Genomic DNA, 7,694 nt, shown 5'->3' with positions numbered 1-7,694 from the left:
GTTAGTCAGTGGCTATTTCCTCCATCAGAGTTAGAGAAAATGACGAGTTATATTTTACATTTAGTTTAGAAACTAAACGGGTTGTTGTAGGTATCAGATGACCTTGGACAGCATGCCGGTTGATCTGAAACTCTACTCTGCTTTCAAATATGACTTTTAGTAATTAATTATGAACAACTGACAGTTAAGAGACAAAATGTTCCATTTTAAATGTTTAAAAGTTTTGTTCCCTGCTGAATTTCAATCCCAATTTTCAGTCCCTGCTAAAAAGTAGTATTAGGGGTCCTCTGGTCTTTTAGTTAGATCACTTGTGAGCAAAAGTTGTCTTTCTTATCCTTTCTAAATGGCCATCATTCAGAGCATGCACCAATGACTCAAACCCTGAAAATATCTATATATTTTTTTCCATTAAATGTTATCTGTAGGAAAAATAACAGAAGTTTATTATATTTAAAACTCCTTACACCTTCATGCATCATACTTGCCATAGGTTGCTAAGACAAGGATCAATAATCCCTCTGCTAGGATTCCAAGCATTTCAGGATACTGGAGCTAATTAAAATTGCCCTGAAACCACATACTGACATCTGCAATATTATTTTAGATCAGCATAACCTATTCTCTGCAACATTTCTTCCAGAATTATATGCTCTAAAATTGATTTCTTTACTACGGCTTGGGAATAGCTCTATAAAGTAAATTGCATCATTATGAGAAGCCATCCCTTTAGGAGTTTGTAGAAGTTTCACATTGTTTATATGTTGTAGTTTTAAATGTCAACATTTTATTTGATTTCTTTACAAAAATGTAATCTATTCTGCTTTGTGTAATAAGATATGAAAATTACATTTTTAGGTTCTAGATGGTGATAGATATTAAATTTTGGTTGATAGTAGATAATCTATACTGGACAGATGTCACAGTTTGCGCCTTATGCAAAATGATTGATAGTGACTGACTGACTTCTCATTCCTGTGCCATGTTGCATAAAATATAATCATTTACAGCACAGTAAAGGCTTTGTATATTAAAGGAGTCAACGGATGGCCATTTTCCATTAGTTGATATGATTCTTTAGAGTCTTAATGAAAAGTCTATAAAAACTGTGTTTAAAATTTCTGTGGTAGAGTAAAACAACGTTTCTTTTTTTTTACCTTGCCAAAAACAACTCTTTTCAGAGCAAGCCGTATTGTTGCATGCTGCTTTAAATGCAAATAAACTCTGCTACCCCACCCCTCTCTTTGAACCTCTCTCTGAGTGATGGTAAACTTTAGCTGCATTTATTGTGAATCTTGCTATCTAGCACATTTTTAGGAAAGGCAATTTTCAAAGATGCATAAAAAACCTTATGCTCACTTCTTCCATAGGTGAGGCTGGTTCACAAATGGTTTGTGAAAACATGGACACATGGACACATGTAGATCAGAGAATGCATTGCCTTTAAAAACAAACGCAATCCAATGGGTCTTCAGCAGATTCAGATGTCAGGAGAAAATGATGACTGCTTTGTTCATTATTAGATTCAACAACAGAACACCTCAATCGCTTAGGAGTCATTCTTATCTACATCTGCTCAGGCGGTGAAACAATGGCACACTGATGACAGCTCACTCAGGTCGGGTCTAAGGTAAGTTAGTCTGTGCTGAAACGCTATTGTAAATCAACTATCGTGGGACAGCCTTCATCTGTGTCACACAGACAAGAAGCTGTGAATGGCTTGATTTGAAGAAAGGTGTAAATATTTTTGTAGATTAAAAAAAAAAAACACACAGGGTGGATTTTTTGTATTATAGGATGTGTTGTGTACATATATTTACATTTAGATTTATTCATTTAGCAGACACTTTTATCCAAAGCGACTTACAGATGAAGACAGTGGAAGCAATCAAAAACAACAAAAAGAGCAATGATATATAAGTGCTATAACAAGTCTCAGTTAGGTAAACACAGTACACGTGGCATGGGATTTAAAATAATTTGATTAAAAGAAAATGGATAGAATAAAAAAAGAATAGAGCAAGCTAGTTAGAGGTCTTTACACATACATATAATTGCATTATAAATGAAAAGAAAAATAGAATACAAAAAGATTAGAAAGGTAGTTAGATTTTTTAAGAATAGAATTAGTATATTGAGTGATAAAGTTAGAGGGTCAAATAAAGATGGAAGATGTGTTTTAAGCCGATTCTTGAAGATGGCTAAGGACTCAGCTGCTCGGATTGAGTTGGGAAGGTCATTCCACCAGGAGGGAACATTTAATTTAAAAGTCTGTAAAAGTGACTTTGTGCTTCTTTGTGTGTACATACACTGCCAACACACATTTATGTTCAAACAACTTTTAAAAGTGCATGTCGCATCCGATGACCCCTTTACATCAAGCATAATCCTTTATTTTACTAAAATGCACTAATTCAGTGGTACTGAGAACTGCTGTCTACAGGGTGTGAAAATAAGCACCACATGGCTTGCTAAAAACTACACAAAACATTCAAACAATTGCACTGCAACTCCCTGGAAACCACCCATAAAACCCTAGAATTGTAAGCAACCTGCAATTTATTTATTTATTTTTTTACCATTCTGATCCACCCTCAGTCCACATTATCTTGCCAAACAATACAAATTTTAATGACAGAAAACAGGCTGTCAAGACATACCATCTGATTGGAATAACAATTCGAGACATTTATAATACATCTGTTTTACATGTTCATTAAGCACCATCTTTACAACAAATCATTTTTATCTTGTCATATTTTTTCACTTATTTCTAAAGGAAACGACAAACCCTGGTGCGCTACATTTAAATTTCTCCCAGATGGATGCCAAATGCTTTCACAGTTTTAGCATTTATTTATAACAAGAACAAGCTGCCAAAACATGACAGCCTTGCAACGAGTGCAAAATAAGTTTAGCATGATGATCTTGCCATAAAATCACAGCTACATTATTAAGAGAACAGAAAATGCACTGACTTTAAAGCACTGACTAAAAACACATACACATACACATACACACAAGCAAAGAAATTCAATCTATTGACCAGATTGCAGCTCAGTAATAGGAGAGGAGAACTATTCTGAAGTGTGTGGGCAAAGTCTTACTCGGTCACATTCATTCACGCATAAAAATGCACCTTAACATACACTATGCATAGATAACAATAAATGACGTCTTTTAAATGATAAATGGTATAATCTGCTCTAGGGTTACTGAAGTGCTTTTTGCAGTCGCTAATTTAATATGGAATCCAAGAAATCCTTGTGAAGTTATTAATGCTAAACAGAACCTTATGAAGTTTGATTGGCAAGGTTTCCATTAATTTAAAGCTACACACCTATTAAACTCTACTAAACTGTGAACTTACAAAAACTGAGCAAGCTTAGTACATATTTTATAAGTAATCACACCACTGATCTAAACTAATAGTAAAATTCAAGATTATAATGGCTACTGAACGCATATGCCCTGCAGCCTAGACTGTTGAGCGCACTGCTTTTGACAGAGTAAGTAACAGCATTGTTTTCAAACGGTTTTTAAAATGTCAAACACTGACATGTAATTCCTGCTGCTTTTGTCATATTGTGTTCAGCTTGTTGTGGGTGATGGTGCTGTAACAGGGAATGCCCAGCATGTTTTGTCCATTGCAGTCATCAATAAAGTGTTAGGGTTAATGTGAAGCTGCATTGGTATGATGGGTATGTGTCTACGGAGCCTTACTTTTCCCATGTGTGACTAGCAGCCTGGAGAGCTGAATGGAGCCTAGAAGACACAATAGTCCACATGGTGCGGGTGATTGAGAGTCCAGAGCTTCTGGTTAAACGTTATCTCCCTCTGATAGCCTGTCCCCCTTCACAATGTAATTAAAGCTGTGACAGTTGAGTTGAGTGCATGAAGTGTCCAACATTCCACACTTTGTTTTTTCATCCGGGTATTTAAAGTGCACTTTTGGGGAATTTTCAGTGTGAATGACGCAGTTATGGTCGCACAATAACTATGAAATACATTTACTTAAACGTATTTGAGAATCGGAACAGATAATTCATAATATAGCTACATTTTGTGAAAATTTTGAATAAAATGAAAAAAAATAAAATAAATAAAAGCCTCCAAACCTCAACACACCCTATAGCAGGTGCTTTGGGTCATACAGGTAGGCCAGTATGTTAAATTATTTTGCCCCTGGCTGTGGAATTTCAAGTAATGCCACTTGGCCTCTGCAATGCCCCAACCACATTTGAGAAGCTTGAAGAGCGAGTGTGGACTGTAGTTTCCAGCAGTTGCAATGTGTTTTGCTTTGATGCCCTGGTCTTCAAACTTATCCAGGAGTGTCAAATTCTGCTCCTTAAGGGCCACTGTCCTGCTGAGTTTAACCCTAACCCTAATTAAACACACCTGATACAGCTAATCAAAGTATTTAGGAGTTTGAGTGACTTCCAGGTATGTGTGTTAGGGTTTGGTGGAGCTAAACTCTGCAGGACACTTATACTCCTGGAGCTGAGTTTGACATGCATTGGAGCCATAGCTTTGTTAGTCAAAAATCAGCAGATGGTACTGAGATATTTTTAAGTGTCTTATTGTGTCCACATGGCTCCAAATACTTTTTGGGAGTCTACGTATATTGATTATATGTAAATAAATACACACTGATACATTTTAAATGAATTATAGATGAACTTGTGCTTCCCAAGCAGTCTTAAATTAATCACCACTGGTCTCATCTTAGAGACACTGAAGGAGCTAACATCAAATTCTCAGAGACCAGTTGTACTTACTCCTCAAACTCCTCAGTTCAATACAATTATAAAGTTTGTAGTTAGCCGTGAAATTCCCTCGTACACTGGTACAGATGAAGGTGTGAGACAGCAAGAGATGTTGTTGTTCAGTAGAAATGTGCATCTGCATGGAGGAGATAGCAGACAGATTGACCAATCAATTTTTTAGAAGCAGTTAAACACACAAACTCTCAACCTGGTCGATAGAGAGATTAGACCTCGAGGAAGGCTGTATGCTGAATTAGATGTCTGAGTATGGACCAATTGCTTGAACACTTTAAAAATGGTCTCCTCTCTTTCACAAAGAATCTATAGCACAGTAAATTACATGTTTTTTTGTTTTGTTTTTCAAATAACAAATTTGACTTTAAAATGTGTTAGGTCACACTTTTTACTCCAGTGAATATTCCTCAGGATATGTTATGGAATACAAAAGTTATTGTTCAAAGCTTTTGAACATTTAAATAACACTTTTGGATATACAGTAGAGTATACAGTAGGTTGTCAAAATTGAATCTGCCCTTAAATAGTCAATTATAGGCTTTTTAATAAAATCCATACAGTAAAACAATGAAAGTGGAAAAACTTAAAGGGGAGCATACAAAATCTCTGTTGTGTCAAGAAAAAGTTAGCATTCATTTCAAGTTCCTCTGTTTATAAATTCTTAATGAAGGCAGTTCAGCATGGTGACTGAACTGGAACTTGTTAGGTTGTGTTTCCAGGAGGGAAAAGTATAATGGTGCACCTCTGAGAGCACATTCAGGTCCCTGGAACCTGGGAATCTGGTATGGGGAAGAGCTTCAAATTAATTAAGAATTATAATTATAATTATTATTATTATTATTACATCGGCTTTGAAGTTGTATAATTGTGTTTAAATTTTGTAAACTTCAGTTGTTTGATAAAATTTTATTACAGTACTGATTGTTGCTAAGTTTTGTTTGATTTGTGTTGAACTTCGAGCAGGGGTGTCGGACTGGGGGGGTAAAGGGTACCGAGTACCCAGGGCCCGAGGCAGGGGAGGGGCCCTTAAAAGTCAGTTTTCTATACATACATTTACATGCACTAACATTTATATAGCATTGGTATAACAAAGTCATTTTCATTCTGTGCAGGGCCCCACCACCCCTCTCGAATCAATGTAAATGGTACTACCCGCAGTTCAGGTGCTTCATCTGCGGACCAGCGGTGTATCAGTTAATGAGACAGGAGCATAGACAGTAAAATAAGACAGGAGCTGGAGTTAGCCGTGATATGAACTAGAAAGACAAGGGAAGAGTCATGTCTTTCCTTAAGAAAGGAAAATCAGGGGCTCAAAAACGAAAAGAAACGAAGATTAAAGAGAGAAAGGCAAATGAGGGTAAGCAGTTGCTCACTCAGTTTTTTGAAAAGAAAGGTGAGCTCCAAATGCATAATCGAGCATTGACATTGTTTTAACATAAATATCTACTCTTGGAGGAGTTCTTCCCAGAGTCAGAAGTTTACATGAAAACTGTATATTTCCCTCCATTGTCAAAATCTAACACCCGCGAAAACACAGATCGTTAGCGCCTATTTTAGCATTGTTATGCAAATTAGCTCGCGCACGCTCAGGATTGTTATCAGTTTAATGCACATCTTAATGATTGAAAATTACTTATTTTAAAACGTAAAGACTGAATGTCTAGTTTGGTGGTTAGTGTACCCTGTGATTCTATAGTCTGCATTTATTTTAAACAGACAAATAATCAGCAATTAACTTGTACTTAGCCTACACTTTAAAAAAGGTATTATGACAATAAAGGATATTTTAGCAACCATTTGAAGCCATATATTTCAGTTTCAGACCCTGCAGCAGCAGGCCCCTCATCATGGCCAGGTGAAAGCAGTGACAGTGAGGTGGATGTGACAGTAAGACAAGGTGAGCTTTTAGCGGAATTGCCTGTTTTAACACTTAGTATTTAGTAATTAAGTATTAAGAGGAAATAAGCAAAATGGGTACATTGTTATTGTACACATTTAAACTTTAAAGGGGCAGTTCACCCAAAAATGAAAATTCTGTCATCATTTACTCTCCCTTAAGTTGTTCCAAACCTGTATGGTTTCCTTTCTCCTGCTAAACACAAAAGAAGATATTTTAAAGAAGGTTGGCAATTAAACAGTTGCTGGTCCTCATTGACTTCCATAGTATTTTTTTTCCTACTATGGAAGTCAATGGGGTCCATCAGTCATTTGGTTACCGACTTTCTTCAAAATATCCCACCCATTGGTATCACTATGGTATTTGGTACGGGGGCCCAGCAAGATGGTTTGTACCCAGGGCCCAAAATTTGGTGCTACGCCCCTGACTTCGAGAACTATTACCTTTTGATTTTGAAAGGTGTGTTTTAGGTTTATCAACAGTATAGTTTATTTTCAAGGCATGAAACTTATTTTATGTGATTTAGTTGATTACAGTAAATGTGTTGGTTAAATTATGGAAGAAAAATAATTACAGATGTTTTTGTATTTTTATTTTAAAAATATATATTAATTAATAATTATTAATTAACCTTCTAGAGGTCACTTCGAAATATTCTGTTTAAAAATATGATGTATATTATTTGACAGGCAATTTTTGGTCCATTTTATTTTACTTTCCAAATTCCCTTCCACAAATTCAGTGGTTCAAATTCACCAGAAAATTTGGCATTGCACATCCGGGAACTGCATGAATAGCAGTAGCGTACCGATCCATGATCTCCAGCTGCTTCAGTCGCACCAGCAGCTGGCACTAGTGGCTATTGATGAAGACCAAAATGAATGAATGATTGAATGAATGAATGACTTGGTTTTCATCAACAGATGCTTGGCTTATGGCAGAGAAATGAAAATTCAATACACAGGCAACAGCTCTGGTGGACATTCCTGCCATCAGCATGCCAATTGCACACTCCCTCA

Source organism: Carassius gibelio, chromosome B16 (genome assembly GCF_023724105.1).
Source record: "Carassius gibelio isolate Cgi1373 ecotype wild population from Czech Republic chromosome B16, carGib1.2-hapl.c, whole genome shotgun sequence".
In the NCBI taxonomy this organism is placed as follows: domain Eukaryota; kingdom Metazoa; phylum Chordata; class Actinopteri; order Cypriniformes; family Cyprinidae; genus Carassius; species Carassius gibelio.
This window is presented reverse-complemented; position numbering follows the sequence as displayed.